Here is a 27,291-nt window from a genome sequence, read left to right as displayed (position 1 = left end):
CCCACAGTTACATATCACAGAGCCTGGAAGTCTGCTTTCTGTTCAAAGAAGGGTTTGCAGAAACTTTGGCTTAACTGAAAATGTCTTGGGAATTCTGCTCTTAAGTTAGGAACATCCAACATAGGAAAAGCTTGTCTATTCCAAAATGTGTTTGCCCATTTTGGGTCAGCCAAACAAGTTGGCACGTTCTCGGTGAGGTTTATTGTGGAAGGCAGTTTCCCGTCTTACCTTGAATAATTATCACTCTCAGCTTGGGAGATCTTTCCCAACTCTGGAGGATGCTGTGGGGTGCAGGTATAGGAAAAGATCTCCTGACAAAGAGGTTAAGGGCTATCATGCTGCCAAAGAAAGAGGTCAAATTTCTTTTCGAAACTTGCAAATGCGGAAGTCGGGATTTAACGTATTGACATCAATTTGCCTGACTCCATGGAGAACGATATAGTTCAGTGCATCTGGGATACAGTACATCTGGGCACGCTATTTTACCATGGGGTACTTTGCACAGGCTGCTCCTTTTGTTAGAATGTTCTGTACCTCCCCAGAAAAGATGTACACACATGCATGCACTCCACCTTTGTCTGCCAGATGAACATATCCTCAGTGTTTTATGACTCACCTCAGTGTCTCTTCCTTTCTGAAATGTTTCCTGACCTCCCCACCAGCTATTCTAAAGCACATATGGCAACTTATTGTCATTTTTTCCTACCTCTCTGCCCTTGACTGTGAGCTCCTGGAGAACAGGGGCCTCATGTTATTTGCCTTTGTATCCCCAAAATCCATTACAGTGTCTTTTTTTTTTTTTTTTGAGGAAGATTAGCCCTGAGCTAACTGCTGCCAATCCTCCTCTTTTTGCTGAGGAAGACTGGCCTTGGCTAACATCTGTGCCCATCTTCCTCTCCTTTATATGTGGGACGCCTACCACTGCATGACTTGCCAAGCGATGCCATGTCCGCACCCGGGATCCGAAGCTGTGAACCCTGGGCCGCCGAAGCGGAACTTGCGAACTTAACTGCTGTGCCACCTGGCTGGTCCTCAGTGTCTGTCTTATAGTAAGCAAACCTTAACAAATTTGTGGAAGAATTACATGCATTGATAAATGAGTGAAAAACGGATAAATGGTAGTTCACTCTCAACTAGTGACCATTAGCCTGGCAGCCTTCCCTGCTGTGTAAGGCATGAGAATCTCAAATTCCCCACTGCCCATCTGGGTAGAGACTGTCAACTCAAAGGAGACAGAAAACAGAGCGTCCAAAAACACAGACATTATCCTGACTAAGCTGGGCATTACCCTGACTAATGTTTCTAGTTGCCCAAGGCAGTGGGCTAGTATGCTAGCACAGATTGTTCAGTGTGGATATCTGACACAAATTATTAGTATTAAAGAGGGGATGAAGATTGTAACTTTTAAAAAGATCAGAGATATTCAATTTTTGGTGATTTAAAAAATATTTTTCTTCTTTTTTCTAAGGATATGGGGGGAATCTTTTATAAAATACTTGAGGCACACAGCAAGTTTTCAAAGGATTTGAAGGCAAATGAATAGCAAAATATTCATTTTATCTTTCAAGACTAGATATGAGAAAAAGAGATTAAATACGACTTTTACTTACCCTTAAGAACCATCTCAAACGTCACCTCTTCCAAGTAGATTTTCTTGACCTGTTCCCAGCACCACCATTGATGTAGGAATTAAATTTTGTCTCAGTTGGGTTCCCTTACCACAATGGCCAGGTTTCTTTTTTTTTAACATCTTTATTGAGATATAATTCACATACCATATAATTCACTGAGTTAAAGAGCACAATTCAATGGTTTTTAGTATATTCACAGATAAGTGCAACCAACACCATGATGAATTTTAGAACATTTTCATCACCTTCCGATCCCTCCATACTCCCAGCCATAAGCAACCATTAATCAACTTCCTATCTCTATGTATTTTCCTATTCTGGACAGTTATATGAATGGAATCATATAATAAGTGGTCTTTTGTGACTTGCTTCTTTCACTTAGCATAATGTTTTCAAATTTCATCCATTTGTAGCATGAATCAGTACTTCATTCCTCTTTATGGCTGAATAACATTTCCTTGTATAGATACACCATATATGGCTTATCCAATCATCCATTAACAGACATTGAATGATTTCCCCCTTTTAGCTATTATGAATAGTGCTGCCATAAACATTTGTGAACAAGTTTTTGTTTGGGCATTTGTTTTCATTTCTTCTGGGTATATACCTGGGCATGGAATTGCTGGGTTTTATGGTAACTCTATGTTTAATCATCTAAGAACTTGCCAGATTGTTTTCCAAAGCAGCTGCACCATTTTACATTCTCACCAGCAGTGTATGAGTATTCAATTTCTCCACATGCTTGCTATCTGACTTTTTGATTCCAGCGATCCTTAATGTTTGTGATGTGGTTTCTCATTGTGGTTTTGATTTGCATTCCCTGATGACTAATGATGTTAAGAAGTCTTCTATGTGCTTATGGCTTATTTGCATATCTTACTTGAAGAAATGTTTATTCAAATTCTTTGTCCATTTTTAAATTAGGTTGTCCTTTTATTATTGAGTTGCAAATGTCCTTTATACATTCTACGAGTCCTTTATTGAATATATAATTTGCAAATATTTTCTTGCATTCTGTGAATTGTCTTTTCATGTTCTTCTCTTTTCTTTTTTTTAAAGTTTGGCACCTGAGCTAACAACTGTTGCCAATCTTCTTGTTTTTTTTTTTTCTGCTTTTTCTCCCCAAATCCCCCCAGTACATAGTTGTATATTTCAGTTGTGGATCCTTTTAGTTGTAGCATGTGGGACGCCACATCAGCATGGCCTGAAGAGTGGTGCCATGTCCGTGCCCAGGATGCGAACCAGTGAAACCCTGGGCCGCCTAAGTGGAGTGCAGAAACTTAATCACTCAGCCATGGGGCTGGCCCCTCTTTTCACATTCTTGATAGTATTCTTTGAAGCACAAAAGTTTTAAATACCGATGAAGCCCAATCCTTTGCAAAATCTGAAGTCATTAAGATTTGCCCCTATGTTTTCTTCTAAGAGTTTTACAGTTTTAGCTCTTACATTTACGTCTTCCATCCATTCTGAGTTAACTTTTCTATATGAAATGAACTTCATTCTTTAGTATGTGGATATCCATTTGTCCTAGCACCGTTTGTTGAAAAGACTATTCTTTCTCATTGAATAGTCTTGCTACCCTTGTTGAATATCAGTTGAACTTAGATGTATAGATTTATTTCTGAGTCTCGATTTTTTCCTATATGTCTATCCTTGTGCCAGTAGCACACTGTCTCCATGACATTACTTTATAGTAAGTTTTGAAATCAGGGTGTGTGAGTCCTCCTGTTTTGTTTTTCTTTTTAAGGATTGTTTTGGCTATTTTGGGTTACTTTCAATTCAGTATGAATTTTAGGATCAGTTTGCCAATTTCTTTAATAAAGTCAACTGAGATTCTGATAGGGATTATGTTGAATCTGTAGATCAGTTTAGGGAGTACTGGTATCTTAACAATATTAAGTCTTCTGATGCGTAAACATAGGATGCTTTCCATTTATTTAGATCTTCTTTAATTTCTTTCAACAATGTTTTGTTGTTTTCAGAGTGTACATTTTGCGCTTCTTTTGTTAAATTTATTCCTGAGTATTTTATTCTTTTTGATTCTATTGTGAATGAAATTGTTTTCTTAATTTCATTTTCATGAAGCCATCTGGGCCTTTGTTTTCTGTATGGGTAGTTTTTTGAATATGAATTTAATCTCTTCATTATTATAGCTTTATTCCATTGTCTGTTTCTTCTTGAATCAGTTTAGGTAGTTTGTGTCTTTCTAGGAATGTGTCATTTCATCTAAGTTATTGATTTGTTAGCATATAATTGTTCAAAGTATTCCTTTTAATCTTTTTATTTTTGCAAGGCCAGTTATAATGTCTCCTCTTTCATTTCCAAATCTTGCAATTTGAGTCTTCTCTCTTTTTTTCTTGGTCAATTTAGCTAAGCATTTGCCAATTTAGACTTATAATTGTTATAGCTTTCTGATGAATTGGACTTTTTCCATTATAAAATGTCCCTCTTTATCTCTAGTAGTGTTTTCTATGTTAAAGTCTATTTTTGTCTAAATTAGGATAGCCACTTCAGCTTTCCTGTGATTATTTGCATAACGTGTAGTTTTCCATCCTTTAACTTTCAATCTATTTGTGTCTTTTGATCTAAAGTGTGTCTTCTGTAGACAGCATGTCATTGGATTGTGTTTTTTTGTTTGCTTGTTTTTAATTCAGTCTGACAATCTCTGCCTTTTGATTGACTTGTTTAACCTACTCACATTTAATGTCATTATAGATACAATTACATGTACAAGTTTCATTTTTGTTTTCTATATGTCTCATTTCTTTTTTCCTTTATTCCTATTTTACTGCTTTCTTTTGCATTGTGTGAATAATTTCCAATGTAGCATGTTAATTCTTTGAATGATTTTTTCACTACATTTTTGGATTATTATTTAGTGGTTGCTCTAATGTTATGACATACATCTTAACTTATCAGAATCAGCTTCAGATTTAAACTAGTTTAATTCCAATGATATAGAGAAATGTTGCTCCTATATAGAGCTATTTCTTTTTCTCCCTTTATGTGGTATTATTTTTATATGTATTATATCTATTAATGCTACAAAACCAGAGTACATTGCTACAATTATTAGGTTATCATTGTAGTCACTTTCTTAGCCCAATATAACTTTGCTCCCACTACCTCTTTTGTGCTATTATTGGCAATGTGTATTACACATATATTACATTTCTATGTGTTATAGGCCTAACAATACATTCTATATAGAATTTTATAGAATTGTTCTTTAAATCAGTTAGGAAATGGAAGGAGAAAAATGTGCATTTATCATGTCTTTCAGAATTACATAATTACATTTCCCAGTGCTCTTTCTTCATGTGGCTTCACATTACCATCTGGGTTCATTTTCTTTCAGCCTGAAGAACTTTTAGTATTTCTTATGAGGCAAGTCTGCTATCAACAAATTCTCTAAGCTTCTGTTTATCTGGAAAAGTCTTTATTTTTCCTTATTCTTTAAAAGATAGCTTTGCTGGTCATAGGATTCTTGCTTGCTAGTTTTTTCTTTGAACACTTTGCATATGTTATGCCACTGCCTTCTGGCATTTACTGTTTCTGCTGAGAAGTCAGACATTAATCTTATTGGAGTTCCCTTGTAAGTGACACAGTGTTTTTCTTGTGCTGCTTTCAAAGTTTACCTTCGTCTTTGACTTTCAGCATTTTTACCATGATGTGTCTATTCCTGGTGTTTAGTTGGAGTAAGCAGTTATTCTAAATGTTTTCTGTCTTTCTAGATAGCCCCTCTCCTGGGCCTTTGGCTAGGGAGAGAAGGTTTTTGTTAGGACATTTTTTTTCCAGCTCCAAGTGTGGGATATCTGAGGCCAAACAAAACCCAGTGAACTCATCATCATGTTGTTGATGGGTCCCAAGACCCCTCACTGGTCTCCCTTCTTGTCTCAATCTTTCAGAGTTTTATGCCTGTTTGATATATAATGTCTGCTTTTTCAGTTGTACTCAGTGGGGGAAATAGAGAAAAGCATGTCTACTCCATATTTCTGGAAGCAGAAATCTGAACCTCCTATCTCTTAAGAAGTATTTACTTATTTCCCTTTTACAAGGTACAATAATGGCTAAAATCAGTTGTATTTGGCCTATGGCTGGGTAAACAAATGCTTCTTTCCTTCAGTTAACGTTAGGTTTTCCAAATACTGCCAGGAAAGAAATAAATAGGAAAATATAAAAAAACAAAATAAGCAAAGTAACAAATGAATAAAATAGATTTCAAATTTAGAGAGATGATATGTAAATTTGAGCATAATAAATAGTATTTAAAAATTTAAGGTTGAATCATTTACAAGCTTCTTAACTTTTTTGTTATGTTTTCTTTTGATTTTTAATCCAGGGTTTAAAAATGAGAATTGCTGGACTTAGGTGTTGTGGAAGTTAGCTGTACATGATGTGTTAATTAGGAGAGGTTGTGGAAGCATCAATATTATAACCTGATGACAGCAACTTAAAATTTAATAGACCCTGGGACTTGGTAATTACTTCCACTGGAATACATTTCATTAACTATCTTAAACCAAATAAAGTTGCAATGGAAGTTCTTTTTTAATCCTCACTTTTGAATGCTAACATCCAAGTTTGAATTTAACATTCAATAAGAATTGCTAATTTACTTAGTTTGCTCCTTAAAGTTTTTGTTAAATGTGGCCAAATCTATCTCATTATTCAAAAATACAATCATTCTACAAAATTAGAGACCCCATCAAACTTTCTTCTAAAAAACAAAGTCCTGTACTTTCAATTTTAGTATCTTGTTTTGAAAGACATCTATTATCTCTTCTATTTTTTTTCTTCACTATTCCTGAGTTATTTCAACAATTTCCATGATCACAACTGTAATGCACAAGCTACTAATTTTCATACATCTATCTGTCTTCATCACACCCTTCCTTCTGTATTCTCTGTATATTTCCAATATGTATTTGACCTTTCCTCTTGGATATACTGCAGTGACCCCAAACAAAATGTTCCAAACTAAACTTCTTAGCTCTCTCCCACTCAAAACATTCTTCCTTGTATTGCTTTCCTCTTTATAAGTAGGGGCAACACCCATTCAGTCTCTCAAGCTGGAAAGCTTAGTGAAATGAGTTCCTTCTCCACCCACTCTATGTCTAAGTCACCACAAATTCCGTAAGATTACTGCAGACATCTCTTGAATCCAGTCTTTTTTCCAACACTGTTTTCATGACTTTCATTATTTCTTTCCTGGAAAGAGCTTCTGATCTGATCTTCCTAATACCAGTCTTTTCCTACATAGGTTCATTTTTCATTTGAGTTACGTTCCTCAGATATAAATCTATAATGAAACTATCAATGACAGCAAATCTCAATATTCATTATTCTGCTAAAACCATGTCAGGCTTCCAAGTGATCACAAGATACACTTCAATCTTCACTGATGTCCTGTCCAGTTGCATCTCCCACACTCTCTCCTCTGTAACTTATTCTTTAACTTTAATGAACTCTTCATTACACCTCACATACATCACAATCTCTATGACTAAGCTATTGTACATGCTTTTATTATCACTTAGAAATCCTTTTCTTTTCAAAGTCCTCTTTATCCTTAAGATCAAACTACAAACCACCTCTATGAAGACTTCCTTGAATTCTCCATCTGTTCTCCAACTGAACTTTGCTAATGCTTCTTTGTACAATTTATGGTGCTATATTGACTCTTCAATTACACCATGACTTCCTTGAGTGCTGGCACTGCGTCTTATTTACTGTTTGATCTAGCACATGAACAGTGTTGGACACTTAGTAAGTGTTGTACAACATGATGAAGGGCAGCATATGACAGGTTGAGGGGATTAGAATTTATTAGGGCCAAGGGGGAGCCAGAGGGCCTTTTTAAACAGGCAAGTGAGCAATCTGGAGGCAGGAAGGGGCTTGCTGTTGCTATTTATACAGATCTATAGCTTCGTAAATGTTTTGATTATTTTATTATTGACCATCATTATCTCTCTTTCACATAATAGAGAAATTGACCACTACCCTCTGTAGTTTTCATTAAAGTATTATAAATTTTTGACTTAATGGAAATAGACAGCTTTATTGGAAAAGCTGTATGAATTTAATATAACTCCATGGCTAGTAATTTTCTGACATGGCTCAATCTCTTAAAAATCCAAGCATAAGGCAGAGAGCTGGTTTCCCCTGCCTCTGGTGGCCCTGAAACATCAGCATTCATGGAGATAAACTCCCCAAATTCTTTTTCTTTTTCTTTTTTTTTTTTTTGAGGAAGATTAGCCCTGAGCTAACTGCTGCCACTTCTCCTCTTTTTACTGAGGAAGCCTGGCCCTGAGCTAACATCCGTGCCCATCTTCCTCTACTTTATATGTGGGATGCCTCCCACAGCATGGTTTTTGCCAAGTGGTGCCATGTCCACACCCGGGATCCGACCTGGCAAACCCCGGGCCACCAAGAAGCAGAACATGCGAACTTAACTGCTGCGCCACCGGGCCGACCCCCTCCCAAAATTCTTGTTTGATATTTCTTCTGACTTTCAATTTTCTCTCTTGTTAACCAGTATGTTTTTTGTCAGTTCCTTCTCCTCCAGACTGACTGAATGACTTTCAATCATATCCTTCTCCCTACTGTGGTGTCTCCACAGATTGAGGGCTGCATAACCACCCCCTTGTTTTGCAGGGCTGCACAAACTGCCTCAACCATATATTGCTCTTATAGATAGCCCAGGGGCAGGAGTACATGCAAATAGTCATTAAAAACATGAGACTTGGAGCTAGGAACAGGGCAAAAATTGACAAATGAAGCACCAGATGATAAGGTATATATTAATATGAGATGTCTAAAATATAGCCTCTTACATAATATGTGAGATTAAATTCTGTTTTTCCACTACCATGTGCTCTAATTCTAACAAAATATCACATCTTCAATACTTGTACTCATTTTTAATAAAAAAGTTGTAGTCCATCTCAGAAGCATACTAGCTAGTGAAACCTGGAAGTAACTTTTCTACTCTATGATCAAGCACTGAAGTGTTTGGAAGGAAATGGAACTCTTCAACTTTGGTGGCATTCTCAGATGGAAGTTTCACAAATCCAAAACAATGAGCTTCTCAGTCCACCTACTGGTGCTGCTTGTGTCTCAGTCCTCAGCAGGAACCAGGCCTGGGCCCCAGTGAGCAGGCAGGAGACTGCCCTGCCTACAGGCTTGCTGCCTAGCCTTTCTTAAAACTGCAGCCCCACTTTGATCTTTATATCTTTTTGTTGAACTGAAATCACCAATTGATGACAAAATGTCTATGTAACACTGGGCATTGTTTCTTTCTGTACCCTATCTTTTTATTTAAATCGAGCATCTTGGTTACTGATACATACATAAACTCAAACTGTGATCTTGCTATATTCCATAAGACTTGTCCTAGTTCAGGCTGTGTCCACAAAATACCATAGCCTGAGTGACTTACACACAAACATTTATGGAAGTTCAGGAGTTCTGGAGGCTGGAGGTCAGATCAGGGTGCCAGCACAGTTGGGTTCTTGGCGAAGGCCTTCTTCCTGGCTTATAGACAGCTGCCTTCTTTCTGTATCCTCATGTGATGGAGAGTGAGAACGTTGGTCTCTTCAGCCTTTTATAAGGGCACCGATCCCATCATGGGGGCTCCATCCTTGTGACCTCTTCTAACTTAAAGGCCCCGTCATATTCAAATACTATCACATTGCGGATTAGGGCTTCAACATATGAATTTGGGGTAGACACAAATATTCAGTCAACAGCAGGACTTGATTAGTGTTCCTTGGCATTCTTCACTTCTCTGTCGTGGAAGGGCTGCCACTTGTGCCTTTTATTGCTATTTTATTTTAATTCTGTCCGTAAGCTCTGTGCTGTAAACATCTTCTCCCTCTCCGTGGGTTGCCTTTTCTCTCAGTTAATGATAGCATTCTCATTTTTCCCTAGTTCTTTGAATAGCTAGCTTCTGCAAATCTTGCGGGTCTCACCTTAGATAGAAAGTCCTCAGAAGGGTCTTCTCTAATCACCTTTTTAGGTTACATCAATGAAACATTTTAAGCAGAAACACAGCATGATCGGATTTACACTTTTAGAATATCATTCATATTATTATGTCGATGATAGATATAGGAGACCTGTTAGCACATTCTTGAAAGAGTCCTGAAGACATCTTTTTTGAACTTGGTTTCAGATTGTGGCAGCAGAGGGGAAAGAAGTAGATGGAGCCTAGATTTATTTAACAATGAAACCTGGGACTTGGCGGCTGAAATGTGAGAGATGGAGAGAGAAGATGATAGCATGTTTGCCTCTTCCATTTCTGGCTTAAGTCTTTGGGTGGATGATGATCCCATTCAGAACCAAATTCTGATCTTGCTCCTCCCTGCTTAGCATTTTTCGATACTTTCCCTAACCTTTCAGGATCAAGTATAAATTTCTTAACTAAGTTCTCAGACATGTTTCAAGATCTGCTTGTTGTTTGCATCTTAATCTCATCTCTGGCCACTCACCCACCAAACTTCTTTCATGTAATTCACTACAAATGACTTGCAGTGCATATGCAATCTGGCCACTTAGAAAACCTGGATTTTCCTCACACTCTGTGAGGAAAGTAATGCTATTTTCCTCGTGCCTTTTGTTTCTGGCTAGAATATCCTTCATTCTCTTCTTTATTTAGCCAACTCTTCTTGAATTTCAAGACTCAGATCAGCTGCTCTCTCCTCTGGGAAGAGGATGATGGCCCTTCCAGGATGGTTTAAGTTTTCGAGGCACACTTTGCACAATCTGCCGTTCCACTCTATAATTGTAGGGTAATTACTTTTTTATTGGTTTGCTTTTCAATGAGGCTTCAACTTCCACGAAGTCAGGGAATAGATTTCATTTGTACTTGTATCATTAGGACTTAACATACAATAGGAGTTCAATATAATATTTAACTGAATAAATGGAGAGATGAATAAGTTGTTCTTATCAGAAGGATGAACAATGATTTCATAAATAATTGCATGGCCTTGAATTAGAGTCCTCACTCTTGAAGCAGGCATAGGATTGAGGCAGGCATACATATTGGTACAGATCGAGTTAACAAGTACCTGTGTCCTGAGTTCGTGAGTAAACAAATGGTAAATGAGAAGGCAGGAGTTCCAGGTAGACAGAAGAGTTTGAGGACGAGCTGAGAAGCACCATGGTACAGAGTCTGTTTGGGTCATTGTGAGGGGCCCACTTTGGCTGAAGCTTAGGGTGATTGAAGGGGAGAGTGGATACCCAAAGGGCCTCAAGTGACAGACTCAGCATTTTGGTTTTGGGTGTTTTAAATGGAGGATATATGTCACTATGAAAACTGCATTTTTAAAAATGAGATTTAATTCTCCTACGTGATGAGATTTGATGATAATAGAATACTAGAGCAATAATAAAAGCAAATGTTTACAGAGACAAGCCGTTTGGTGGGTTCTCGCTTGGCATCCTATGGAAGAAAATACTTAATGCCTTCTTTGTTCCTAAAAGGACACCTTACTTTCTAAGTTAGCTGTGGAATTTAATGTGGCAGAGGAAAGGAAGGAAGAGGAGGAGAGGTGAATAGTGTGTAATCACTGGTCAGAATGAAGTGTTGGGACTCAGCTAGTTTAAAAATTGATCTGCTGTGCTTATATGATCACATGCATTTTAAATTCTGCCCAGAGCATTGGAAAACAGAGTCATTGTACTTACCTTAACAGATTGCATCCAGGAGGTCTCTTGAATAATTCTAATAGTGCTATAGAACAGGAATATTTAATTCACTTGGTGTTTTTATTGTTAAAATATTTCATTATTTGTGCTATATACCCTTGTATTTCAGATTACATGATCTGATGCTTCAGAGTCATCACTGGAAATTTGGATCTAACGGAGCTGGAGGTATCCAGGGAAATGATCTTGGGTAAATCCATCTCACTTTTGCTTTCTTCACAGGGTTTGATTTGGCCCTTCTGTGTCATTGCAAATGACAGGCCTTCTTGCCTCCACTTCTTTCCAAACTCGTGTCATGATCTGCAAGAAATATATATTTTTTCACAAAGAGATTGTTTAAGCTTCTACTTATGAGTGCTTGAACAATAGAATAGAAAGTCCCAATTGGTCCCAAATTCTTCCTGGGTTCCAAGCTGTCTAGCCCATCATAGGTGCCCAGTGATACTCCTTTATCTTTATGTGTCATGCAAAGACTTCCCTCCAGGAGGAAGCAAGAAGGGTGGGGATAGTAATTTATAATTATTTAAGAATTAAGTTCATTTAAAAAACAAAGCAAGACAAAACAGTAGTCAATTATTTTCATTCTCTATTGGAACAGGACATTTTTCTTTTTAAGTGGATTAAAGTATTCTTGACTTCAGCAGCAGAGCCTATTCTGTCCTTCGTAGTCTGTTTGTAGTTCCTAATAGAATATTCTATTCCTAAATAAATAAATTCGTAACAAACTATTTGTGAACCGATATTTCCTTTAACCCTCTCAGATTTTGCAGTTATTAAGATTACTTGTCACCAGATACTGACTATAAAAAATAAATCAAGACTTAAAAGGCTTTACTAATTATAATAGCTTATCATTTAAAGTCTATTCCATCTTCCTACGTGGTCGGCCTAGTCAGGTGTGATCATGTCCATAGGCTTATCTCTAAACAACAGGCAGAGAAGAGACATTAATGCTAAGATACAGTACAACGAAGAAGCTTTTTTTCAGTTCCAGTAGGCAGAGCTTGAAGGGAGAAGATGAAATAACCGTAAGCAATTTCAGGGTGTTTGGATTGGAATTGTTGGACAACCGAGTGGAGAGAAAAAGTTGGAATGGCATACCATTCTCTCTCAACACCTTAGTCAGACCGTAGGGAACTTTTTTTTTTAGCTAGGGGAAGGGTGGGGGTGATTTAAAGGCCCTGATGAATGAGAAGGCATCCTGTCAGGCTAGTCGGAACCAGATCGAGGAAGGGCAGCAAGGTTAGTACTAACTTGGGAGAATTTAGTGGTGATGATGAGGCTGAAAAGGCAGGGAAGCATTTATCCAAACACACCTGGCTATGGGTCTCAAAGAAAAACCAAGAGCCTTTGCAAAAATTGCATGTTACTAAACATTTCTTTGGAACTAACCATGTCTGGAGACTCATTATAGCTGTCTAAGCCCATAAATTATTACGTATGTCACCTACGCTATTCATGAATACAGGAAAAAGGCACGGCAAGCATTTAAAAAAATGCACAGAGATATATCTTTTTAAAAACCAGAGCTTATCTTATTTAAGATAGTTTAGGACTATCTACAAGCTCCTTTAATGAGACTGCTTTCTGAAGGAAACGCGTCCAGGAGATCACTCAGCTTTTCTTCAGTCTTCTCATCCTGCAAGTAAAATTTTAACTATGATGGAGGGAGAGAATCTCTGGCCCAAAAAACTCAAGAAATTTCTTATCCACAGATAGAGGTCAATGGAAACTACAGCTCTTCAATGGCGGCATTAGTCATTGAGATTGGTTTTTAGCTTGTTAGAGAGTCAAATGACACTGGTAGGTGTAATAAGATGTTTCCAAGTATTCCTGTGCTTGGCAATTGCTTCAAGGACATGAAGAGGTGAATCTTAGAGCAATGTGTTCTGATCAAGAAACAGCTGGAAATGGTGGGAACCTGATATGGAACCATCAGGAACTGAAGGTTTATTTTGAATGAGAGGTGTTTTCCAACTGTGAGACTGAGTGACTGCAGCTGAGAATAAGTGCAAACACAATCAACAGAGACTCTAGGTAAGAAGTTATTGAGAACCTGTCTTGTTTTGTGTCTCTTTCTGCTGCCACGTTCCCTCTGCTTCCATAGATTGCAATGATGTCTGTGGAGGAGGGAAAAAGTCCTTCAGTTTATTCTTATTCTTAATGACAGATTCTGAGCTGTCGTGATATGGAATTACAATGATAAAATGTCTCTTTCAGAGAAAAAGAAACAATATATTCCAAAGCCAAGTTGTGTGTTGGACTGGTAAGAATGCCTTGTCATTAAATGGTTTTTCATATACATTGCCTCCACAGTCTGCAGCAGTTTTTACATTCGTTGTTAGCCCTTTTCTTTGATTGCATAGCTAAGGGCAAAGTCGTTTCATTCTTCCTGATGCCTACCAATGTTATTATTTTATTGATATAGACCATAGGAGCTGCTCAATAAGTATTAGCCTTTGAACAATCTATAATTGTAACATTTTATATTTGGGTATCACTTTATGAAGCACTTTAGCACAACTAATTTAATTAAACCTCACTGAAACACAAATATATTGTCCAACATATGTGTTTTTTAAGCCTCATTATTTCAAAGTTGATAAGATAATGAAAAGCAATAGGATATATTGGAGTATATGAGGAAGCCATTTGGTTTAAAACTAATTTAGCCTGACCTTATTTTACAGAGAGGCCTGATATGGCCTGTTAAGCATGCATTGTACATCTGCTTTAAACGTTTACAATGTCCCAAAGCAAAGAATGATGCCCTCAAAGATAGGGATGTTGCCTCCTCCCATATTAACATTTCTTTAAGGGTAAGCATTTCTTCCCAGAAACTAAGGATTGATTACCTACACTGCTCATCTCATGACCACTGACCTGCTGACTACTGACCTGCTATGTTTACCTTGTGACCACTGACCTGCCGTGCCAGCAAAGCATCTTGTAACTGTCGTAAAAGAGATATTCCTGTCATGGGTGACGTATGCTCTTTGTTCCAAGACAGTGTATAACCACTCTATACATCCCGCTTCTTTGGAGGGCTTCCTTCCCCAAGGGTTGTAGTCCTCAAAGCTGGTTCATATAATAAACTCACCCCAGTTTTGATTTATGGATTGATTATGGATTATTTGCATTGATATAGTCATACTTCATGTATCACATACACATATCACAGACACATGAAGACAGACAGACACACACCTACGTAAGCAATATTCTTAAGCTTATGCCTTGTACTTTGTTTAGGATTTCCTTATCTATATAATAAAAAATATATATATAAATATATAAATGTAAATGTATATTATATAATAAATATACAAATATAAAATATAAATAAAAACAAAATATGTAAAAATATAATTTGCATAAAGTATAATTTTTTAAAAATAAAACCTTTCTATTTATATTACAAAAAAGACCATTTGATGATTCAGAAATCTTTCCTTTTTTCTTTTTCTTTCTTGGTTCTTATAACTATATATTGCACTGATAAGGCCAGTTACCACAGGGAATACAAACGTGAATAAGACAAAGTTTTTGACCTCAGTGAGATTAAAATTTATTTGCTTTCTTCACCCAATCCTTCCCAATTAGCACTCTCACTAGACAATTTCAGTTGGAAAGAAAGGCACTTAATTTAGAACTTTGGGAGGCAAGCTGGAGTCTGGGCAGACTTTATACTGGTTGGAACTGTTCTAACTATGCTTGGATGTACAACACTCTTCATCTGGTTGCCGTTATAATGCAAAGGGCAGAGGCAAATTATTCAGAGCACAGTCAGTGGGTCCAGAGTATTGAAACACTCCTCTTAACCACAATGCTGAGATACTTTATTTGTTCATGAAGCACTTGAAAAATGAGAAAGAACAGCAGGCCTTCAAGAGAGAACAGAAAGAGAGTTGGCTCCCAATGCTTTCATTACCAAAAGAGGGTGTTAAAATGCATAGAAATGTTAAGTCTCTACTGAAAAGGAAATCAATGAAAGACACATCCAGTTGAAGCTCACTCAACCCTAGTTTAACAATCATTTTGGGGTCTTACAAGGGAATGGTTCTGGAGTATAAAAAGTATTTCAATTTCACCTGCTGAGTGTTAATGCATTTGAAACATTGGAGCCGAAGCTGTCAAGGGAAGTAGAATGTCTCTACTACCACCTACACTCTCTTGAACAAAAATTATGATGTATTTGTATGGAAGGACATTCTGTGGAACACTAATTTTATTAAAACGTGTGTGTAATCCTGTAGGCTTGAAAAGTGTCAGGTCTGACAATAAGATAGAACAATGCCATTTGTTGATATTCATTCAGCATTTTTCTTCTGAGGACCCCATAGCAATTTATGGATATAACTCAATCTTTTGGTGTTCCTATCTGGAATCTGAGCCAGTGTGCTTTTAATACATCCAGCAACTTGGAAAGTGACCAGTTCTCACTGTAGAAGAAGCTTTTAGGGATTGAATTTCTTGTTGTAAGCCTGGAAAACAAGAGGATAATGGTCCCTAAACCTAAACCTAGGCTACCCATGCGCCTGGGCAGTGTCTCCATGGAGTGTTGCTACATGTACATAGGGACATCATTCAACGTCCCAGTCCCAGCATGGCTGCGCTCCACTTAATGCTCTGCCAAGTAACAAGTTAAAAGGCATAACTTTAACTCAATCCCATCTTTGAAAGGGCCAGTGTTTTTACTCAGACATAGCAGAGGATTTATTTCAAAATGAAAATCTGGTAAAGAGGTGAGATGAGACTTTTTTGCGTTACAACAATATTTCATTAAAAAAACATTTCTCTATTTAAAGCACTTACGATTCACATCAAGATTGTTATTTTAGGGTTGAGATACCATACCAAAAAACCATTGAGTCCTTGTGATATTAGAATTTGTGTAAGATAAAGCATCTTGTTGCCATGGGGATCAGTAAATAGTCTTGATCTGGGACACCAGTTCCCACTGCCAAGACATGAGTGGGAGAGGGTGGTTCCCACAGACGCTGTTTTCCCTAGACTAAAAATGCAGTATGATTTCTATTAAAGGGCAATTAAAAAAATTCTCAGTATTTAGCCTAAAGGAAACATACCCTATCATTTTCAGAACAATTAAGCAGCGAGCTTGTTATTCAAACTTTGAGATTATATTTGTATGTGATATTAATCATGCTCATGCTCTGTCATGTCAAAGGTGATGTTGCAACCGCAGCTTTTTTTAGTGCTGTTTTACACGGTCTTAAAAAAGAAATTGTTTATGGAGATACATACGTTACAGACATAAACTACTTCCTTTTAAGGTTTACAATATAAACTTAGCACATTGACATTAACGCTTTAAAAAAGTAGTTTTGGTTTGTGAAATATTGCTCCAAACGCATGTGATGAATGCAAATTCTATTAATATTGCTTTTACAACCTCTGGTCAAAAAATCCAAAGCATCACATTTTTTTCCTGAAGTTTATTGTTCATTAGTATGTCAACATGAATATAATGAATCCTTATATTTATAGGGTGCTGTAGAGTTTGCAAAGTGTTTTTACCACCAAGCATTTTGCTTGATATACTTCACAATCCTTTGAGATGGGTAGGGCTGGTAATTTGTTACTAGTCTCCTTCTGTATGATGAGATTGAGAATTAAAAAGGTTAAAATAAATGCTTGCCAAAAGCTACATAGATGATAAATGTAAGACTGAGTACCAGATACACAAATGAAACTACTCTCCTGTCTCTACTGTGATTTTATGAAATCAATATACTTCATCTCATGCGATTACTCTTATAAGCTCTATCATGGCATCATCAAGACTTGTGGATTTAATTCTTTGACAATTAATGCTAAAGTATCATCCAAATTATCGTCTGAAAATTTTATTGAACTAAATAACAGTTCAGTAAAATTATCCACTGGCTGGGGCTGTGTCTCATTCACGGTTCTGTAAAGGATATTTATTTCAAGAAAACTTGACACACATTGAAAGGAACTAATCAGTTCATTATAAATTCTACCCAAATCAAGTTTTATTTTTCCACTGAGAAGGTAGGTTTTTTCATCTTCTCTTTTTTTCCCCCAATGACTTCTTGTGGCTTGTCAGCCTGAGTAAGTTAATCATTGCACAACTTAACCTATTTTTTGCATTACTCTGATGGATGTCAAGGTAGCATAGCCAGGTTTAAGAAATTATTATTGTTATTCCTCAAGCTGTCTTTCTTTAAGGTCTGTCTTTATATAGAATATTCTTTGGACTGTTTCCAGTTTTAAATTAGTGTAATTCATCAAGGGATCAATCTTAACTAAAGAACTAAAGTATATGCATGTTGGTTGACTCTGCTTTGGGAGTTCTAAAGTACATGTTTTTCCCTTCTTAAACATCACTCTTTTTCATGCAGGTCCATTCCTCCCTGAACATCATTTATAAAAGCTGTCACTCGACTTGATAAGTAACTCATTTTTCTCAAATGCCCCCTGGGAGAGATCTCTGTTGGTTTCTACAACCCAGGTCCCCAAAGTTAAATGTTTCATGTCTTTATCCAGCTTCCTTATCATCTTACCCTTCATTTCTATGAGCCATCTCTATGACCTTCCACAATTTTTATTTCCTCCTTAAATTATAGAGTTGGCTTCTTATTTTTGCAACCAGAGAATCCTGCTTGCTACAGAAGAGTAAAAAGAAAGTGTTGGAATTAGTGCTGTTTCCCCATTTGAGCGATATTGTAAAATGACCAAATATTTTTGTCTCTAAGCATTATTACAGCAATATTATATTTTCCTCAAATTACTAATATTTATTTACCCAGATAATATATATTTTACTGGAATCTCACAATGTTTTTCACAGGCTGTGTTTACCCCTTTTTGGGGAAGGGAACCCAAGTGAAATATATCTGTTTACAAAAGCCGCCTACAGTCTATATTTGGAGCAGTGGTTCCCAAACCATACCAGACTCAGCTGGGTTTGAGACTCATGCATTTAGACAGTGCACCACTTACTAGGCTCATTTAGGAGACAGAAACTGAAGTACTGGTTGCCTAGGGAATTTCTCTAGGTCAAGGACAAAAGTCATTTAGCCTTTTCTCCAGTCTAGGAGTCTGTTTGTTCTGCTAATTGAACTACCCTAATCAGATCAATGATGGCCCTTATCTGCAGTGAGGCAGGTAAGAAATCCATTCTGAAGTGGCTGGTGAGCTGCTTTTCCCTCCTGCATGCTGCCTACTAATGTGAATCTTGGCATCACAGACGCTGCTTGGCTAAAGGTAAGTGTACCACACTAAAAACCATATTCTTGGTGAGTCCATGCATTCCTGATGGAGACTTAGGTTTTTCCTCCCTCAAAGATCATCATTCAATGACTATGCAGAAGTGCCTTTCCAACTTTTGAAATCTTGATGCCTGGAGACTCATAAGAAATGGGTGAGAATGGGTGGCTCTCACTACCACGGCCACTGGGGGTTAAAGCTTAGTTTCTCTCTCTCTCTTCTGTGTATTTACAATAAACACAGTTCCCTGGAAGCTCATGTTCAGTTCAGGGCCAGAAAAATAAACGTAAGCCTAATCATATCCATACTTGATCAATTATATTTATTTTCCCTTCTTCTTAACATGTTAAAGGAGGAATGATGAGAATTCATGGGAAAATCATTAGGTTGAAAACTTATTTTCTCTAATCCAGTCTGCCGCTTCTCCTATGTTCCCTATGTCAGTAATTATCACAACCATTTGCACACTCACCCAGGTTTGGAACCAAGCTTTCCAACGGTCTCTGTGCCTCCCTCCTGGAGTTCCTTCTACCTCCTCCCCACATTGCATCCAACATGATCTTTACCAAGCTTAAATCTGATTTTATCATTCTGCTGATTTAAATTTTTCAGTGACTTTCCGGAGCTTTGCGGTTACTCTCAAATTCCCTAGCTTCGTGTACAAGCTCCTTCATGATTTGGCACCTGCCTGCTTCTTTTGGCTCCTCTTCCATCCCTGTCCCACAAGTATCTTCTGCTCAGATCTTACCAAACTATTTGCCTCTGGCCTCAAGGATTTCACAGGTGTCATTCTCTCTACTTGAAACCTTCTTGATTTGTTTTTCTCTACCCATTTAATACTCATTCTTGAAGACCAAGTTCTTAAAGAGGAACTCTTCTGGCCTCTTAATGGTAAAGATGTTTTGTCCTCTGTGTCTGCGAAGCACCCTCAGCAGCTCTTTTAGCACCTTCCATATGATATTCCACTTGCTGGTCTGGGGCTGCATGTCTTCCACCAGATGTAAAAGAAAAAAGAGGGGAAAGAAGGTGTCACCTTGTCTTTATACACCTAGAGCGTGCATGGAATGTAGAAAGCAACCAGATTTGCTTTGGAACTAAAGAAGATACTGAAAGAGTCAAAAAAGCAGGCAGGTAGAAGATGTAGGGAAATACCTAAAGTTTGCCAGGAAGGCAGACTTGCAAAGCACACTTCCCCACAAACAATTCCTCACAGCTAAATATCTCCTTTTGTAACCTTATCTCTAATCTGCTGAAACCACTTTTCAGGCCCAGGCTGCTGACTCGCCCCAGGACTCCAGGTGAGGCTCGTTTCCTTCTGTAATAAATATCTAACGGTGTCACGTACTCTTGCTTAACCAAACTCTTTCATTTCCCTGCGCCAGTTAACTCAAAATTTCCATCTCTTCTGATATATTAGAAAAAAAAGTAAATTCCCGTTAGTACTCCTGTCCCTAAGCGTGGAACTCATCAGCTACTTCTTTAGCTCTAACTCTGGGCAACTTCATTGCTTCATAGGCTACGACATAGAGAGGAAAGAAGGAGCGCTACAGTCAGAGAGCTGAGTGTGAATCTCAGTCTTCCCACTTTCTATCTGTGTTGTGCAGGGTGTGTTACCTTCCTCTTTAAGCCTCAGATTCTTTTCCAGAAGGTTGTGGATTACAATATCTTCCATGTGAGTGTTTCGACAGTATGAGAGGAGGAGATCCGTAAAGCCTCTAATCTTTGCCTAAAACGTAGTAGCTTCTCTATTGATTAATAGTAATTATGTGTGTTAACATGAAGAATCTTTCATGTTATGAATCTTCATATTATTATGAAGAACTGATATTGGATACATTGAATTTCATTTAGTTTTATACTCCCAGATCATAGTTTCCAATGTTTTAAATCAAATGAAATAGAGTATGTGAGACAAGAATCTCTGAGTTCTAGATGGCAAAAAGGTATTTTATGACATTATATATACTGATGTGAATATTGAGATCACTTGACTTCTTGATTGGAAAGGTTCTTATTACTGCCCTTCAAATGCACATGTGGACATAAATGTGAAAGACAGTAAAAGACCCAGGCCTAACATTTGCCTGTATTGTCCTCTCCTTCATCCTTCTTCCTTCATCCATTTGCTTCATCCTTTCTTGCCATTATTTTCATGGTTCTGTCACCCTCTAAGTACTCCATGTTCCTATTTTTGCTTATATCCAGCCCACATCATCATTCAGAAAGAAAGCTTTGTAGGACTCACTTTTCTGCTTTACTAAATTTAATCTCCCATGGTTTTCTTAAAGAGTTGTGCTAACTCTTCTTTCTGTGCTGATTTTTCTTCATTTGCCTCCCTAGATGCATTCTTCCTCTCTCTATATCCTGCTCAATGGCCTGGGAGATGTCAAGAACAGAATCACCTGGGTTTCCTTGCCCTCTGGCTTTCAAATAGGTTTAGTCAATGAGAGGCACTGGGAGGATGTTGAAGGCTGGGAGAAGAGGCAGATTGGTCTACTAGATTCCTCCTGCCACCAGCTCCCTCCCTGCCTGGCAGTGACTGCCATTCTGGCCACAACTTCTGTTGGACAGACCCCCACCCACAGCTCCATCTCTCATGAAGCTTCATTAACACGACTACTTCCTCTTACCATTTTATGTGTGGGGGAGGTAGGGGCTTCCTGATATCAGGGATCTTGAGTGCCTCAAATGTTCTTGTTGGTCTCTGAACTCTGCCCCAACATCTATAGAAAGTCCTTTCATGAAATCCTCTTCGTTTAAATCTTTACTGCTGGGATCCACTTCATTCAGTTTCAGTCTATCCTCAGTGCCAGGAAAAAGATGTTTCCTTGCTAGGATTTGGCACCAAGGGCTCACATGGGTGTGGGAATGAGGTTACTTCTTAAGTGATGAAATTGAGGATTACGGTGGGTAGATTACTTGCCCAAGATCACATGGCTGATCAATTCACAGTCAATTTACTCAAATATTTATTGAAACACAGAATTAGTCAGGCAGTGGAGATAAAGATAAAACATAGCCCCAATTTTAATAATTTGCATTTCTGTATAGGAAAGAGATGTATAGCCCATAATTAAAATGTAGCAAGAGTAAATGCCCAGTGGTAAGAGAACTGGAGTAGGAAAACTCAATTTATTCTAGGCCTCACAGATGAAACCAAAAGATGAGGTGGAGGAAAAGATGGTTATCTGAGTAGAGCGTAAAGTGTGCCTTGAATTGGCCTTCCCTCACCATTTTTCTTGCTGCAGCCCTGGTGATGAGAGCCTCGTGCAAGCCGCATCTGTCTTCTCCCGATTGCTGCACAGGCCTTCTGTAAAGGAGCATGGGATCCATGCTTTCCATCTCCTAATCTATTCTCTACATCCTGGTCAGAATCATCTTTTCAAATGCAAATCTGAGGCAATTCTCTGCTTAAAAGTATTCAATAACTCCCAATTTTTCTTAGGATAAAGAAAAACTATGACCAATAAGTGCTTACGTGGACTGGTTTCTGCCCCTATCACCAACTTTATCTCTGGCTACCCACCCCTTTTCTCTTTTTGTTTTGACCTATACAACTTTCTTTTAGTTCCTTGAAAATGTTATTCTCCTCCCATCAAAGACTTTTGCACATTCTGTTTCCTGTCTTTAAAGGCTTCTCTGAACCTCCTGCCATTTGTCTGGTAATTTCTATCCAAATTTTAAGCATTAGCTCAAAAATCACTTCCTTGAGGAAGCTACCTCTGAAAATCCCCAGACCAGGTGAGGCCCCCACTATATGCTTCTGTAACACTGGACAGTTATCTCAATTTGAATGAAATTAAATGTATTCATTTCTATATTTTTCTCTCCTCAAGAACCGGTATGACTTTCACTTCACCACGCTATCCCTGGTTTTGGGTCCAGGGCTGTACTAACGGAAAGAACTCTATAAATAATTTTTGATTGAATATGTGAATGATTCTAAAAAAGACATGGACTCTGAGAAAGCATTGTGCCTTAGGAGAATGTACATGTAATTTGGAGTGATGAGAAATGAGGCTGGAGAGGACTACAAAAGCCAAATCCTGAAAGGTCTTAAATGCATAATAAATTTGGACTTATTCTTAAGTGTGATGAGCAGCCATTAATTTTTTTCTTTTTAAGCTTGGACCTTTTCAGGTTTGTTGACTGGCTGAAGAATGAATTGGTGCAGAACAAAGCTGGAGTCAAGCAGACAAATTAAGAAGCAAATGCAATTATCTGGCAGAGGAAAATTAAAAGCATACATAGTATTTCTCAAATTTGCTGCATATCATAATCACCTGGGCAACTAACAAAACCACAGAGGCCCAGGCTCCTTGAAGTAGGATAGAGCACGGGCCTTTGTATTTTTACCAATACCGATTAGCCCCAGGGATTCTGATACCCATGCATTTGAGAACTACTGAAGTAAATTTAAGGCAATGACATGTCGTCTTGATAAGGTTGAGTGATTAGAGGCGGGAGATGGACACAAGAGAGGAGTCCATATTAACTTTCAAGTTATTGGTTACAGTGACCGGTTCTGCCATTGGCTAAGGTAGGGAGAGATAATTAGCTCTGTGTCTTTATTACCGGGATGAAAGTCAACTGTACTCTCCTCATTTTATTGGTGTCTGCCCTCTGCAAAGTCTATCCCAGTTGGTCTGTGAAAAGTTGGGGTCATGATAGAAGAGATTATAATAGAACTCGACTTTCCAATTCCCAGTCTATCATAAGGTCTCAAAAATCACAACGGGTAAATTACATGCATCTTAGAAGATATATACTTTTCCTCTAAGTTGTTGCTCTTCTGTCAACTTGATTTATCCATGAAAGAAAGCATGCAAAACTCACTGTAGTGTTTTCGATTTTGCTAGTGTGTTTGCCAATTTGTTGCCAAATCTTTTGTGATTCATAGAAGTTTAGTATTAGCACCCAAACTCTGGATAATATTAAATCCTGTGAAAAATTCTGAGAAAGTGTTTGTTCATCATCTGAATTTAAAGAGGTACCACCTACACACTAGCATGGTGCTAATACAGTATTTGTTGATCTTTATTGGTATGACCAAAATAAAAAAAAACTGTGGCAGATTTAATATTAGTTTGACATCTTTTTAATGCCTGGAGAATGGTAGCAGTTCCTGGAATATGTACTTTAATATTAAATATAAGATTGGGCCATATCCAGGAGTGGGAATCGGGAAAGATCCAAAAGATACAATAGTCTGTTTTGTTAATATTCCTGTATTTAATTTTAAACACAGGGTAATTTACCTTAAATATATTTTTAAGTAAAATATTAAAATGTCCCTTCATTTGTCAAAATGAGAGACAACCTGGAGTAGTAGAAAAGACTTGGGTTCTCATCCAGACACGGATAACCAACTCTGGGACATTGGGCTAATCAGTTAACCTTCTTTGAGTGTCAGTTTCCTCAGCTCTAAAATGATGGGAATAGCTAGTCTCTAAAAACCCCTTCTGGGTCTACAATTCTGAGATTCTAGGTTCTACCAACTGAGCATCTGTATAGTTGTGGTTTCTTTTTTAAAGATTGGCACCTGAGCTAACAACTGTTGCCAATCTTTTTTTTTTTTTTCTGCTTTTTCTCCCCAAATGCCCCCAGTACATAGTTGTATATTTTAGTTATGGGTCCTTCTAGTTGTGGCATGTGGAATGCCACCTCACCATGGCCTGATGAGCAGTGCCATGTCTGTGCCCAGAATCCGAACCGGCGAAACCCTGGGCCCCTGAAGTGGAGCGCGCGAACTTAATCACTCGGCTACGGGGCCGGCCCCTATATAGTTTTTAGTAGAAATGTGACTTAATCTGGAAACATCTGTTACAGTCTATGACATATTTTGGCAAGTCAAGTCCTTGTCCTTAATGTTACGATGGACATCAGATATTCCTTCAGATTCTACCCTGTATTGTACTGAAGGAGCATCCATCATGCTTGTGTCTTGAGCAGTGTCAAAGTGACCCAAAAAATATGCCAGATTTGTTAATATTATCATTAAATGACTTATTTATTTATTTATTTATTTTGAGGAAGATTAACCCTGAACTAACATCTCTTTTTGTTGAGGAAGATTGGTCCTGAGCCAACATCTGTGCCCATCTTCCCTATTTTATGTGTGGGACGCCTGCCACAGCATGGCTTAATGAGCAGTGCTAGGTCTGTGCCCGGGATCTGAACTGCTGAAGCGGAGTGTGTGATCTCAATCGCTACACCAGTGGGCCAGCTCCTCAATGACTTCTTAATTAAGGTTGTCAGTACCACCAGTGAGACAGTTGAACACTATGTTAGCATTAAAAATTACATACACTTCTCACTTCCATTTTTATTTTTGTACTTAATGAAAAATAAAGGTATGTTTATTAAAAGCATCATAGTTTTTCCAAATAAACATGGAATCAAAAATAATTCTGTGCCAGACATATTAATTGAATAAATATACTGCTGTTTTATTTCTTCTAATATATAAATATTCTCTTACTAATAATTGTAATCAATTCTATTATTAATCTAGAAACTTGCTTCTTTCCATCGGAAATTTTATTTTTATGATTTCCTAGCTATAAGAAGAAGAATTTAGCCTTTAGGCTGGAACTGCCATCTTCCAGTAATTCGCCAAAATGACCAACACAAAGAGAAAGAGGAGAGACACCCATTATGTGTTCTCTAGGCCTTTTAGAAAACATGGAGTTGTTCCTTTGGCCATATACATGCGAATCTACAGGAAAGGTGATATCGTAGACATCAAGGGAACGGGCAGTGTTCAAAAAGGAATGCCCCACAAATGTTACCATGGCAAAACTGGAAGAGCCTACAAGGTTACCCAGCATGTTGTTGGCACTGTTGTAAACAAACAAGTTCAGGACAAGATTCCTGCCAAGAGAATTAATATACGTATTGAGCATATTTACATATTGAGCATATTTACATATTGAGCATATTAAGTGCTTTTAGAGCCAAGATAGCTTCCTGAAGCATGTGAAGGAAAATGATCAGAAAAAGAAGGAAGTCAAAGAGAAAGGTACTTGGGTTCAACTGAAGTGCCAGCTTGCTCCTCTCAGAGAAGCACAATTTGTGAGAACCAATGGAAAGGAGCCTGAGCTGCTGGAACCCCTGTCCCAATGAATTCATGGCATGTTAGGTGAAAGAAGATAAAAGCCCTATGGATGGTAAAAAAAAAAAAAAAAAGAAGAAGAATTTAGTTTGGGCCATAAAATTCCCCCAATTTTCACTTACTTGACACCAAGGAGATAGAAATAGATTTTTTTCAATCTTTGCCTTCACTACTTGGTAAAAATATAGCTCATTAAAAGAAAAAGTGCATCCTTCTAGGGTTAATTATTAAGCCAAGGCAAAATTTGATTCCAAGGGGAAGAAACAATAATAAACAGAGAAGCAACAAATAACCCGTTAGATTCAGTGCACTTGGTGCTCTGCCGCTCTGTGTCTATTTTCCGGTCGGCAGAGGATGGTAAGGAGGGGATGGAATAGTCATCACCTTGTGAAATGTACTGAAAATCACTTGAGACAGCAACAGTACAGCCCTTGATCACAGTTATAGTTACTAAGAAATATCTACTATTTCATGATTAATTTAATATGCAGAATGAAGTTACAAAGACGAGAGTTTCCTGGGCTCGTGCGATTTTATGATTGCATCTTAGGAAAATATTCATTTTGTTTTACCTCATGCTCTTTCCTTCACAGTGAGTCAGACAAATGTCAATAAGCATATTGGGTTTCCTCATACTGTCCCCCTTCCTTCTGTTTCTGATAGTGTATTGTTGGTCGTGATTGGTCATATGTTTTCAGCATCTGGAGATCAAGTGCTGATTTTCTCTCCCAATATAATTTAGTCTTTTCAAATGAGCTTTCTATTACAGCCTTTTTGTTTAGCTTTGTCCCTATTTCTTCTTAGAAGCTACTTACTCCATAAAGAAACTGGAAGTGTCACCAAACATGTATCCTTACAAGAAATAAATACTTTAAACATCTTGCAGAAGACATTCTAGAAAGCATACAGAGGTATGAGTTACCTTTCTCTGATTTTTTCACTGTCTTCTCTGCTTCCTTTATCCCAGGCTAAACTCCCCGGCCTCAGCCTGTCTGCACTGGGTGCCTTGCTCAGCCGCTCGGGGCCTTCTGTCCCTCCAGAGCTGTGACTGCGCTGCTGGTCCTTAGAGAGTCCAGGTATCTCATGCAGAGGGGTGGAGACAGGTGACAGAGGGAAGGGGAACAAAGGTGTCCATTTGCATTGTACTTTTCAAAAGTGAAAAACGTCCTTCTGAAGAGGGCCTCTTCTGTGCTCACTATACCGCTTTGTGGTCTGGCTGGAGCAGGAACTACCGTCTCCATCGTAAGGACACTGGGCCTCATAAGGACTGAATGACCTGCTCGAGGTCAGCAGTTTGGAAGACTTCCCAGTCAGTTGTAGTCTGTATCTTCTGAATACAGCTCCAGGATTCTTTCCACTCGTTCATTCCAGCATCTCTATTCTAGGACTATTATCAGTAGTGCCTGAACTGGTCTTTGGGAAGTCTCGTCATTCACTCAAGTACTTCATGAGGTGCTTTGATTATGAAAAAAGAGGAAATCTTAAAGCTTTGCTGTGATGACAACTAAGAATGTTAACAGCCTATTAAAATAAGATGTAAGGATTTAGGAAGATATGTATACCCTGACTGTATCT

At 38.0% G+C, this 27,291-nt stretch overlaps 3 long non-coding RNA genes across 3 annotated transcripts; 2 read left to right on the top strand and 1 right to left on the bottom strand.

Annotated features, from left to right (window-relative positions):
• The first annotated feature begins 908 nt into the window (after positions 1 to 908).
• LOC138917877 (uncharacterized) lies at positions 909 to 11,543 on the top strand. The gene is made up of 2 exons (XR_011426474.1): positions 909 to 1,049; positions 11,458 to 11,543. It is a non-coding gene; the product is annotated as an uncharacterized lncRNA (long non-coding RNA).
• LOC106781749 (uncharacterized) lies at positions 11,390 to 26,973 on the bottom strand. Its single transcript, XR_001378482.3, has 2 exons — positions 26,639 to 26,973; positions 11,390 to 11,648 (listed from the first exon to the last, which is right to left on the bottom strand). It is a non-coding gene; the product is annotated as an uncharacterized lncRNA (long non-coding RNA).
• Positions 13,205 to 14,459, top strand: LOC138917878 (uncharacterized). The gene is made up of 3 exons (XR_011426475.1): positions 13,205 to 13,385; positions 13,569 to 13,614; positions 14,186 to 14,459. It is a non-coding gene; the product is annotated as an uncharacterized lncRNA (long non-coding RNA).
• Positions 26,974 to 27,291: the final 318 nt, after the last annotated feature.

The sequence above is a fragment of the Equus caballus genome, chromosome 15 (genome assembly GCF_041296265.1).
Source record: "Equus caballus isolate H_3958 breed thoroughbred chromosome 15, TB-T2T, whole genome shotgun sequence".
Taxonomy (NCBI): domain Eukaryota; kingdom Metazoa; phylum Chordata; class Mammalia; order Perissodactyla; family Equidae; genus Equus; species Equus caballus.
Note: the sequence above shows the minus strand (reverse complement) of the source record. Positions and strands in the feature narration are given on the sequence as shown.